This window comes from Triturus cristatus, chromosome 2_1 (genome assembly GCF_964204655.1).
Source record: "Triturus cristatus chromosome 2_1, aTriCri1.1, whole genome shotgun sequence".
Lineage (NCBI taxonomy): Eukaryota > Metazoa > Chordata > Amphibia > Caudata > Salamandridae > Triturus > Triturus cristatus.
The window spans coordinates 114,618,527-114,632,558 of NC_140581.1; positions in this window are offsets into that span (position 1 = coordinate 114,618,527).

A 14,032-nucleotide genomic window follows, 5' to 3' on the forward strand; every position below is an offset into this window, starting at 1 on the left:
CAGTGACCCTGAATGGGCAGCCAGGCAGGAGGCCTAATTGCAGGACAAACCTGCAAAATGTGTCTCCTTGCAACTGGGACACCATTCCTAGTAGGCCCAGGGAGGGTCCCAACCGTCTCATGGGCCCAATTACAAAGAGACGACTTTCTTTCAATTGAATCGACAAGAGTACAAGAGGGTTAGTGGTGTGTTAAACTGGTGTGGGTCCCCATGCTGGTGGACTGAGCGCGAGGCCTTGGGCAGCTGCCCACACTCCCATACCAAGCACTGGCCCTGTCTGGACCCACGGGGTGAGAGCACCTGCTCTCTGAGGACAGAAACAAAGCCCATCCTGGGCAGAGGTGTCACACATTCTCTCCCAGGACGAGAGGGAAGCTTTAAGGGCCTTGCTGCTTTTGTAATGTGACTCCGCCCTTGCTGCTAGCAGCCCTGGTTCAAACCCTCACTTTTGGTGGGAGGACCATACAGAAACTGCAGAAACGCAGGACTGTACCATATTTACAACAATATTGTGAAACCCTTTTTTTACCCCCTGTACCGGCACTAAACTTAGCCGCCTAGAGCCAAATTAGGCACCCTTGTACCATAGTGCAAGACTGTCTGCGTTGAGGGGAACATTGTTTATGTGCAAGAAGGTGTCCCTCCCTACCTGCACACAAACAATCTTTAAATGGGGTTTTGTAACTTTTATGTGTGCTGCATAATGCAGCGCACATAGAAGTTGCAAAACGTCATTTTGTTTTGGGGATTGTTTATGTGCAGGAAGGGTCACCTTCCTGCACATAAACAATCAATGGCAATTTGCTGTTTCTATGTGTGCGGCACAACGCAGAACATGAAAACAGCAAAATCGTGGAGAAATAAAGCATTGCTCTTCATTTCGCCTGTTTAAGATGAGGTTTTCCCTGGTCTTAATTTTGGCGCTGCCTCCTATTTACGCCACATTTGTAAATAGGGGGCAGCGTCAAAATCAATGGGTATTGCAGTGGAACAGCCACCACAACATCCAAAGCCCTCCCCTTTCACACCAAGTACAGTGTGAAAGGTTGTGTTATTTACAACGCAGCGTTAGGCCACGTTAAGTGGCTTAACACTGCCTCGTAAATAAGGCGAAACCCCTAATGCCTCCACAACGTCACTAAAAGTGACATTGTGGTGGCGATAGGGGCTTGTAAATATGCCCCTTAGTGAGGAAAAGAGAAGTGCCCGCCGTCTTCAACTCCACCTCACAGGTGCTGGAGGCGAAGCGAAGCACATTTTGCAGTGTCCACCATCTTGAACAAGGTGGGACTTTTCCACACAGGGCTAGGGTTATGCCCCTCTTCCACAGTAGGGTGGCATAATAGAGGGTGTAGACACCCCAGGTAAGGAAACCATTGGTCCCTACCAGTCACTCCCCTGTAACACCTCTAAATCTAGTATTTAGGTGGCAACTCCAGACCCTAAAATCAGATTGTGATGACCTACAAAGAAGAGAATAAAGAAGAGCCGTGCAGCAGCTAAGACTGGAGACACCCACTGACTTGGCCTGTCTGCAGCCCTCAGCCCAGCAACCTCCAGAACCTGGGAAGGACTACCTGCCTCCTAAAAAGACTCCTAATCTCCAGTGGACATTGGACCTGTCCAGAAGAATCCAACTCTAAAGAACAAAGAACTCCTCCCTGAGGAACCACGAAACCATCGCTAGATCCACCTCTGCACCCAACACCCACGGCCCGAGTCCAAGTGGCCCACTGGTCCTGTGAAGGTTCTCCAGCATTTCTGTGCAAGGGTCCACTGTGGGCTGACCCCTGCCGAACATCACCTAGACACCTGCAGCCTCAACTCAAAGACGCCCCCTGACCACGACCTGCCTGGTAAGCTGTTTCCCATTGCCAAAGGACACCTCTGCACCTGAAGCCCCTGGGCCTTGGGGATCTTGACCGATGGTGTCCCTTCGCCCCCTAGCATCTCTGCTTACCTGGGAAGCTGTGGGTTTTCTTCGTCCTGCCTCCTAGCCTGAGCCTGCAGACTTTTTTCAAGACTTATCTTCCCCATTAGTTAACACTTGGTGCACCCGACGCTATGTTGGCACTCTGTGCCACTGAGGGTGTAAGTCTGGTGCTGCCTTGAGGCCCCCCTTGTACTCACCTTAACTCCAGGACATTGACCCCTGACACTGCTTCACTCACCTGTAAGCAGGGATCTTCGAGCACCAGTAGTCTCCATTGGTTAACACTGGGCACCCAACCACAAATCTGACCTCTGCACCTGGCCACCCCTGAAACGCTGGTGGTGCAGTTCCAGTGCCAATCTGAACCTTACCTGGTGTTGACCTGAAACCCTGAAGACTGAATCTGTAAGTCATATACATACCTGAAAATGCATTCTTGTTTTCCTCCATAGTTTAACATTGCACAGCCTGCAAATTGCACTGTGTCAACTTTTTAAAGTGTAAAGAATATATTTCCTGAAAAACGTACTTACCTTTTTGCATTCATCTTGGTCTTAAAATAGATCTTGAAAGAAGCTTACTTTTCTCAAATTGGTGTGGATCTCCTTTTTGAGTCCTGTCATTTATTAGTCAATGTGTGTATAACACATGTCTTACACTCCTCTGTGCTAGGCCACAGGCTACTCGACCACAAATGGAGCACTTTGGGTTAACAATGAGCCCTGTACACGTCTAGGGGAATCTCTGAACTCTGAGCATGATATAACCACTTAGTGGTATATCAAATACAGAACCAGCTTCCTACGAACAATAACACACTATATAGATTGAATAAACAGGCTAATCCCCACCTCTGACAGGAACACTATACATACATAAGCTAGGCTCAGCTTGGCACTAGTGGCAGGAAGTCAAAAGCAATGCAAGTATTTTCATAGTTGGACACTGTGACTGTTAAGGTAAGACAGAGAGGCTACAATTTCGCATTAACTTTTATACTCGCCAATGGTGGGCAGCAATGGCAAACTCACTTTCCACAAGGACAGAGCCAAATGTAAACAGCGACAAAACAGACTTTGATGGCTCCTGATGAGTGTTGGGCCTCACAAAGGTATCTTTCTCTTTATTGAAAGACCAGGCTGGTGTATCATGCATGTATGGATTATTACTGCAACATCTTGTGGGTTTAATCAGTACTTATGTAAAGGAACATACTCACAGGGTGGAGGGTACCGGCTCTAAATTGTAACTAATGGGCCCCTCTGAATTCTTTTTTTTTTAATATCTTTTTATTGAAAAGAATAATGGGAGAACAAAGACACATGACAGCAGGGCAGTTCCAATCTGAATTATATATCACATACTTATCAGGAACATCACTTTCAACACTTCCAATTCCATGATACTATTCAACCTTCCCCTCTTTTTCAGATCTCCTCGGATTCCTCAGATTGCCTCCCTTTAGGAGGTTTCCCACTTTGCTGACAGAGCATCCCTCTGCTTTCGATCCAGCCACCCCAGATTTTGGTCCAACCCCCCTGGATTCTTTATAATACAGATTTGTCATTGTAATTTCCAGCTCCTGACAGTGATTTCAAGAATGATGTTGTAAACAAAAAAGTGATGGATAGAATGCTTGGTTTAATCTCAGCCACTTCTAATTACTCAGGCTGCATCACTGTTATCCTGCACACCATGCCACCTCAGTTTGGCCGCAGCCATACAGTTGTATCCTGCCTATTGTATATTCCTATGTATGCCTTTACCCACTTCATGCCCTTCTAGTGGAATGCCTCTGCACTGTGATGCACTACGGAATGTTGGGTGCTGGTTGAAGATAAGCCACAGTTATGATGGGGCTGAGCTGCCTGCTGGCTGCTCCTGGTGGGGCTTATTCCAGGCTACTTAACAACTTACAATAAATCTTCATGAAATACCTCTACCAGTCTGGAGTCAATTACCACACATACACAGATCAGTCTTGACCCTGTTTCAATGGTAACAGTGCAGCCAGAACTGCCTGGCCAGGTCCTCCCTGAACCAGATCACAAGCAGCCCATGACCGGTATTGCCCTTGTTAAGGTTCATCAGCCAGATATAGCTTGGACACACTGTGCACAAACTATGTTGTGCTCAGTTTACATTTTCTAAAATAGAGATTTAATATAAATAGTTTTACTTGCCAAGCCAGCAGCAAACACTGACAATCCAATAGGTCCTGACATAATGTTTTTGTGTTTCTTTGTAAAAATAGTAAAATAGAGAAAATCGTGTTTGAGAATGAAATAGAGTCAGACAAAGAGACAGATAGAATGAAATAAAGAAAGACAGAGAGATGTAGAAGTAAACAGTGACAGACAGAAAGAGACAGCCAGAAAGATAGAGAATGACATATAGAGAGAGACAGAGAGAATCGTTGAGATAGAAATAGAGACTGATATGTTAATGTTAACTGCTACTTCTATAGCGCATAATCACCAGCAGGTCTCTTAGCGCTTTGAGATCTATAGGGTGAGATAGGTAGAGACAGAAGCAGGCAGGTAGAGACAGGTTAGAGAGAGTTAGCTAGAGGCAATGACTGAGGCAGGAAGAGATAGAGAAAGCCAGAGGCAGATAAACACAGAGACAGATAGAAACAGAGATCGAGCTAGATATGGATGGATATAAATGGATAGAGATAGCCTGCGATAGAGACAGATAGAGATAGAGAGACAGATATAGCCAGAGGCAGCAAGAGACAGACAGAGATAGAGATAACATATGAATAGCCACAGATGAATAGTAACAGATAACAACATATAGATAGCAAGGGAGAGACAGAGAACATAGAGAACGATAGAGACACACATTGTGAGATCGAATGTAACAGATGGAGACCGATCTATACAGACACATTGTTTGAATGAAATATGCCCCTGTATGGTTTGGGAGAGCATGCGCCCTTGCTTTGTGTTCATGATGGCAAGTCCTGTAAGCTTCTGACTTTTGCTTCAGCACACATGACTATAATACATGTGTGCTGAAAGCTTCCGGTATCACGGATTGTGACCCGAAATGGGCTTTGTGGTCTGGAAGGCCAGGCCCTGTGCACCCTTTTTAGGTCGCAGCCTGCCAGACAGCGCAGCTGTCTGGTTTGCTAAAGACATCTTGAAGACATTCAGAAAGTTGACCTAGGAATGCATTCCACCCGTTGCTTATCATTGGCATTGTGGTTTGTAACTCATATTTTCCGGCTTTCTATTTGCAGGCTTTATTTGCTTTAGGCTGTCCAACTCAAGTACGTCCCTCCCGTTGCCCGAACCTTGTTCACTGTATTCTTCCACCAACTCGCTAGTATCTTTTACTTTTCTTGTCACATATGCTGTGCCTTCAAAGACGGAGGTCAAATGTCAGACTGTCTCTTCAAGGGAGCTTAGTGTTTATTTTTCTTTCTCTGACTTTAAAGTGAGAGGACTTATGTGTGAATCGTACTGGCTATTGGGGGTCTGCTTGAGGGAGGCTGTACAGATGTTATTTTGTTTTTCTAGCACACAACAGTATTAAAATATCTGTAAATGTACTGTGCTGATGATCAATATATTATCGTATGTGCCCTGTGTACTTTTATCAGTAAAACTGTATGTGAGTGCAAATGTAATGGCCATTTCAATTGAAGATGTACTGTTTGTAATGGCAGTACTCTACCATACCACGCATACTTCACGCTACCCTACTCCACTGTACTCTGCACCACTCCACGCCACTTCACTCTACTCTGCATCACTTCACACCACTCTGCTCCACTCCACACTGTCACTGCACTATTCTCTGCACCACTCCACGCCTCTCTACTTTACACCACTCCCCTCTATGCCAATGCACTCTACCTCACACTACTCTACTATGAACCACTGCACTCTTTGCCAGTACATTCTACACCACTTTGTTCCATTCCACTCCATGCCACCCTACTCTTCAATACTGCACTCTAATGCCACACCACTGTCTGCCAATGCACTCTACACCACTTTACGCAAAACCAATGCACTCTACACCAATCTACTGTGCACCAAATCACCCTACGCCACTATACTCTATGTATCTGCACTCCATGCCACTCTATTATACTCTTTGTCACTGCACCCTACACCACTCTATTCGACTCTGCACCACTCTACACCACGGTTCTCTAAGCCACTCTACTCTGTGCCACTGCATTCTACGCACTCTACTCTGCGCCACTAAACTCTACGTCAAGGAACTCCACGCCACTCTACTATACACTGCAACACTGTACTCTCTGACACTCTACTTTATGCCACTCTACGCCACTGAACTCTATGCCACTGTATCCTATGCCAATCCACTCTCAGCCACATCTAATCTACTCTGCACCAGTGCACTCTACGCCACTCTATACCACTGCGCTCAAAGCCACTACATTCTACTCTGAAACAATCTACTCTGTCACTGCAGTCTATGGCACTCCATTGCACTCTACGCCACTGCACTCTATGCCAATGCACCCTACCCACTGTACTCAAAATCAATACACTTAATGCCACTGCAGTCTACGTCATTCTACTCTGCACCACTGCCCTGTATGCCATTACACTCTACCCTATGGCACTGCACTCTACGCCACTCTACTATACACCATTTCACTCTACGACACTCTAGTTTCAGCACTGCACTCTCTGCCACTGAACTCTATGCTAGTCTACTCTACGCCACTCTACTATGTGCTACTCTACTCTGCGCCTCTTTACTCTATACCACTGCACAACTTTACGCCGCTGTTCTGCAGTCGACGCTAATGCACACTACGCCACTCTAATCTACTGCGCACCACTGCACTCTACGCCACTACACTCTACACCTCTCTACTCTACTCTGCATCACTCTAGTCTATGCCAGCGCACTCTACTCCACTCTGGCACCACTGCACTCTTTGCCATAGCGCTTTACACTACTCCATGCCACTCCACTCTTCAACACAGCACTCCACGCCAGTACACCCTATGCCACTACTCTATACCACTCAATTCTACCCTGCACCACTTAACTCTACTCTGAAACAATCAACTCAACGCCACTGCACTCTATGACACTTTACTTCCCGCCATTCTACTCCCCTCTGTGCCACTCTAATCTATGCCACTGCAATCAACTCTGGCCACTCGGATACATGGCGGAACAATGAATGTCTTTACCACTCAAGCCTTTACAACGTGGTCTTTACCTCGAACTTGCCTGCACAATGCACATCTTAACCACGCATGTCACTGTCACACTTACACATAGTGAGACATTAAAGGTACCATTACCAAACATACCATTACCACGCATACCGGTACTCAGCACTATGAAACACAATTGAAACAACTGGAGAAAAGATGGTGCACCAGCAGAGACAATAAAGACCGATCCACCTTCAACTCAGCCCTCAGCATATACCACCAACTACTCGAAGATGCCAAAAACCACTTTCAGAGAGTTCTCCTGTCCAACAGCCACTGAGAACATGATTCCTCTCTCACAGGAGCTCCTCAAAGTTTGGGTGAATCACTTCCACAACAAGATATCCACCATCTACAGGAACTTTGACCCCCAACCACCGACCTCCTCACTTCAACAGAAGCCTCCCTCGACCAACACGTCACTGCATGGGATCAGCTCACCCCACCAGACACCACAGCCATCATGAACTAATCCCACTGTGGGACACCCACCGAGTCATGCCCACACCGCCTCTTCAACCTAGGAAACATTGAGAGCAGCCACCAACTAACCACCATCCTCAACGCATCAATCGCCACAGCCACCTTTCCCGGCATATGGAAACACACAGAGGTCAGACTTCTCAAGAAACCCTTCGCAGACACCGGCGAACACCGAACTACCACTCCATCGATCTGCTCCCATTTACCGGCAAAGTCCTGGAGAAGGCCATCAACCAACAGCCCACTGAACACCCGGAGAAAAACAACCTGCTTGACGCCTCCAAATCCAGTTTCTGTGCACACCACAGCACCAAGACCACCCTGATCGCTGCAACAGACGACATCCACACCCTACTCGACAGATAAGAATCGGAAGCCCTGATCCTCCTCGACCTCTCTGCAGTCTCAGACACTATCTCCCACCACACACTCATCAAAAAGTTGCACTAGACCAGAATCAAGGGAGATGCACTCAGATTGTGCCATTCCTCATGAGACGCATGCAGAGAATTTACCTACCCCCCTTTTCCTCAAATCCCACAAGCACCATCTGCGACGTCCTTCAAGGCTCATCCCTCAGCCCCACCCTCTTCAACACCTACATGACACCTCTAGCCGACATAGTCAGATCCCACAATATCAACATCATATTCTATGCCACTAACACCCAGTTCGTGTTCTCGCTTTCAGCAGGCCCCACCGCCACCACAACAAACTTCCACAACTGCATGAGGAACGTTGCAGCCTGGATGAAGGACAACTGTCTGAAGCTCAACATGAACCAGACCGAAGAGCTGATCTTTGGCAACCATGCCTCCGTCTGTTATGACACCTGGTAACCTGCTGAACTTGGACCCACCCCAATATCAAAAGACCATGCCCACAATTTAGGCATCATCCTAGACAGAAAATTCACCATGAAATGACATGTCAACACAGTCTCCTCTGCCTGCTTCCACAATCTTTGCATACTTCTTAGAATCTTCACATCTCTCCCTATAAGCATAAGAAAAACAGTTGCACTAGTCCTAATCACCAGCTGTCTGGACAATACAGAATTCAGTGTCCAGATTGATCCTTAAATTGCCCAAATGGTCCTACATTACCTAACACCTGAGAAACCTCCACTGGTTACCCATCCGAAAAAGAAGCCAATTCATTCTACTGACACACACCTAGAAAGCCCTCCACAACCAAGGACCAGCAAACATGAACCCCCACCTGAACTTCCACCAACCATCCAGAAACCTTTGCTCTGACTCCCTCACCCTTGCACAGACACCACGCATTCGCCATAGCCACAGCAAAAGCCTCTCTTTCTCCCACCTCACCACCATCTCCCTTGCTGACGGACTTCAGGAAGAGACTCAAGACCTGACCTTTCGACTAAGCCCAGCAACCCAATGCCTGGATACCCTCACGGGTGATAAGCTGTGCTTTACAAGTACTGATTATTGATACTATTACCACGCATACCGTTACAAAACGTCATTAAATTATATGTTAAAATGTATTTTTAATATCAAAATGTAGTAAAATTTGAAGAAAAAAAATGTAATCTAGAAAAGTACGAAAAAATAGCCAGCATAGTAATGTTACCCAAAACACATTTTAGGTAAAACATTATTAATAAAACATATCACAATACACCTATTACTTAAATAAATATGTTTCCAATAATCCTGTGTCTACAGTAGTCCTTTCTTTGCTTTAACCCTTTGAGTGCAGCTTTTTCAAAAGTAAAATGGCAGTCGATGTATATGAGGGAGTCCAAAAAACTTTATTTTCAACCAAACGAAAAAAGCACATATTCTTTAAGAATTAAAAGTCCGTTCTGCGAGACTCTGAGAGGAACGACAGTTTGCTGTGGAGACACTGCCATCTATCAGTGCAATGTTAACACAAAACACATAAAATTAACCAGTTAAATCTGATAAACATATATCAATTTGTTCTTCTAAATTCTCTGATTACTGACAGATTATCTACATTAGTTGTTTACGGTGCACTAACTGGAAGTCTATTAATGCAAGTCAGGATTCAAAACATTTTAACAATATTTTAATTAGAATTATTAACCATTTATTTTTTTCAAAAAGATAAATATAAAAGACATTTTTTTTAAATATACTTTTTCCTGAGAGAAGGTCCTGGACAGTGACTAAGGAGGAAAATTGCTATTCTAACTCCGCTTGGGGCATACCTCAGGGCAGGTGCTGGTCAGTGACTTGGGGGGCAAATAACTATTCTAACTCTACCTGGAACATACCTCAGGGCAGGTGCTAGACAGTGATGGGGGAAAGATTACTAATCTAACTGCGCTCGGGGTATACCTCAGTGCAGGTGCTGGACTGTGACAGGGTGGGTGAGTAAAATAGAAAATCTAAGGGTCTGATTTCTAATTTGGTGGTGTTGCTCCGGTTCCACGCCAGATCAGCAACACCAAAGTTGTGCAAGGACGACTTGCCAGATTACGACTACAACTCGCATCTGGCGTGCTTTTTTTTGTCGTTTCTTTTGTATTCCCACGGCAGTGCCCTGTAGGGCCACCTTTGTTTCCCCTTCACCAGTCTTTTCCTGGTGGTGAGCCGCAATGAAATGGCTGGCGGAGGGGAAACTCATAATATATGCTTAACAGACTGTGGCGGTACAGACTTGCATCTTATATGGCCCTCTGCGCGGCGCCACCACCAGGGAACAGAAGTTCCCTGGCACAGCCGGCGCAGTGGTGAATGGTACAAATGGCCAACTGTGAATAGGGCAGTCGCAGGACCACCATCGCTGCGCCACCGCGAGTCTCATGATTAGGTCCATAGACATTATCTACCTGTGTTTTTTTGCACAGCTCAATAGAAATATCAAGTTAAGAAATGTATAAAACAGATAACATATTTCATTTTTTTCTCCAAAAACAGATAACATAATAACAGAATATTCCCACATACTGAAAAACCTCTACCAAGGCAGAACACCCAACTTCCAAATCCTTCCCTTAAATAGCCAGAACGGACCGTACTTCAGGTACAGAAACCCGACTTTACATTACTCCTTTCTAAACTTAATACATTTTTTTAAGGTGAAACAGGTAACAAACAATAACAGGTAACAAACAATAAAACCTTACATTTCAACAGGGCATCTTAACTGTTTACTTTCTTTACAGGATGGTAAAATTAACAAAACATTTTTTTTCATAAGCATTCAAAATAACAAATGAAACAAATAAAACAGTACATGAAACATACAAATATATTACTTTTTCTGTTTCTTCTCTCAACAGATCCAACAAAATTGGCATCAGGTCGACAAGCAAGTTTTGTGAAGTCAAAAAGGGGCACTAGGCTCTTATGGTATGGTGGCTATCTTTATTGTAAGGATAGGTTAACTGAGCCTAGGAGTTATTGGAGATGTGTGTAGCATGTTTCATCCCATTGCAATGGTAGAGCAGTTACTCTAGGTGACACTGATGAATGTACCCCTCAGCATAACCACTCTCCAATGGAGATTGACGTATGAGAAAATATACTACGGATAAAATTACTAGCAGCACCTCCAATAAGCCCTGTGGCTCAGTTTTGAGGGTGGTATCCCAAAACATTCCCATGCATGTAGCCAGTAGCATGCCCACAATTCCTGATCATAGGGGGATTATTCGGAGGCAGAAACAAGCTAGTAATCTCCAACGAGTATCCCCACAAACCTACTCAGACATTAACATTTCCCTGAACTATCGATTACTTTCACTAACTAATCTTTCCTATTGCCTGACAACGAAAACCCTCAGAAAAGAATTCTAATATTTAGCACAGCCCATAACCTGGCAACCCTTGAGAATAGTGATATTTGAATGATGGATGGGACTGTTTGAGGTCCACACCCCATCTATCCGCCCAAATATACACTATTCACGCTAACATACATAACACAACTATCCCATTAGTGTATAGCTTATTCCCTGACAAGCAATCATCAAAGTACACTGAATTTTTAACAGTGATTAAAAGCAAAACATTGAATAAAAGCCCTAGGAAAGTGATAATTGACTGCGAATTGTCAATGATTAACACTATTTGCAAACTTTACCCCACCATCCAAATTAAAAGATGTTTTTTTCACTTTTCCCAGGAATATTGCTGTAAAATAAAAAAACATCCTTAGTTGAGGATTACACGTCAAACAGTAAATTGCAATTTGAATTATTAAAACTAACAGTGTTATGCTTTGTACCTCCGGAATGTGTGGATTAGTTCTATACTTCAATTACTGAATCAGACTACTTTGCCCAAAACAAGGACAGATTGGCCCCACTACTAAATAATTTTGAGTATACATGGATTGGCCATCTAAGCAGGTTGGGTCACAGGAGGAAGCCAACGTTCCCCATTGACTGGTGGAACTGTTACGCAACCTGCTTAGAGGGAGGTGCAAATACAAACAATGCCATATTGGTGTGGTACAACTCCTTCAATAATTCTAAGCTTTATAAAAAAAAATTAAAAAGTAAAGAAATGTGTAAGAGACAGTTGGCTAAACTTAATGATTTTTCATTGATGGATGCTTCAGACTACCTGGAAAATATTGCCTACATCCTAAAATTCTAACACACTCTACCATCCTCTAACATTACTTGCTTGTTTCAACAACATTCTAATGAAATAGACATTTTTGAAATTTATTTTACAAATTAAAGAATTTTAGGGTTCCTACCTGTAGATGTCTTCTTTCTTTAAATCCTGGTGATCTTTCCAAACCACCTGTCACCAAGAGTCTTCTGTACTCCAAATCCCGAGAAATGTCTATTTTGAAAAATAGCATTCTTTGCCTAAACAAAATCCAAAACATAGGAAAAGCGTAAACCAAACTCCTGTTCTGAAATCCCTTTGTAGAAAACTAAGTTTGCTCTATTCTCGTTTGAAACCATAGGTACAAAAAAGAAAGTGCAAAAGAAAACATGTACTACAATTCCCAAACACCAAAAAGTTATTTTATGTGAACTGAAAATCCCTGAGAAAAACTCTAATTGTAATCCATTAACGAATTCCCATCTGTGTCCTCCATCGACGTGATGTTTCCCTTGAATTGATTTCCAAAGTGGTTAAAAAATACATCACATAAAAATGTTGGTTTGATTTCAAATAGGTTTAAAAATATATTAACAATTTCTTTTTAAACCTATGTTGAAACTGTCTTGACGTGGGCATAGGAATGCAACCTACATGGGAATGTAAATGTGGTAAAAACAAGGAAAGCATTCAAAACTGTACTCATTAACATCTAACTACCTCCCCCCTCTCCTTACAAAAAAGTTAGCCACCTTTTTAGATGTAAATAAATAGGTTCTTATTTGACAACAGCTCTTCCGTGCTTCCGAGCTACATTGTGACGCTCCACCAACTGTATAAATAGACGCACGACCGCGAATGTAATAGCTAAAAGTAGAAAGAAAAAATGGACAATTTCCCCCAGTGAAGTTAATGGGAAAGTGTGGGAAAATTATTAGAACATTGGTTTAAATATGTTATGATATTTATAAAAAATGTATTTTATTTTTTTTAATAAAAATATATTTGATAGTATTTATTGTACTTTTTCACAAAATGTATACTAAACATGGTGTGATTCTTTATGTTTCTACATAACATTATTTTTACTTTTGTTTTAAAAAAAATATTGTTAAAATGTTACTTAAATTTTTTTAATTTGTACAGATTTTTAGAATTGATAATTATCCATTAAATAATGGAATTAGTTTTAAACTATGTTGTCTTTAATTTTTTAAATTAAAACTCAGGTGCTAAAATAATACCTGGCTATTAATACACTCCTCCACCCTATACCCCTAGAGCCATTACATCCCGTGCCTAAATGTTAGTGTTACAATTCTCTAACCATTTTTTAATAATTCATATTAATGTATTAAGATGTATAAACATTAATACACAGATATTAAAATTATTACCTGAATAATAATTCACATACCCAATACCCCTGCATTCCTTGCATATTATGCCTAGAAGTAAATGTTACATTAAAAATTACTATTTTTCAAAATTTATTTTAAGATTTTTAATTGCATAGATATTAATACACCGGCAGTAAACGTAATACCTGGGTATTAATACACTACCCCACCTGATACCCTTACCGCCCTTGCATTCCGCATCTAAATGTTACTGTTACAATTAAATAACCTTTTTAATAATTAACATTAATATATAAAATGTATAAATATGAATACACAGTTATTAAAGTTAATAGCTGTGCTTTAATACACTTCCACACCCAATACCCCTATATCCCTTGAATCCCATAGCTATAATCAAATGTAAAAAAAATTATATATACATTTTTATTATATTTCAATGTTTAGAAATTAACACATAGGTATTAACAATAA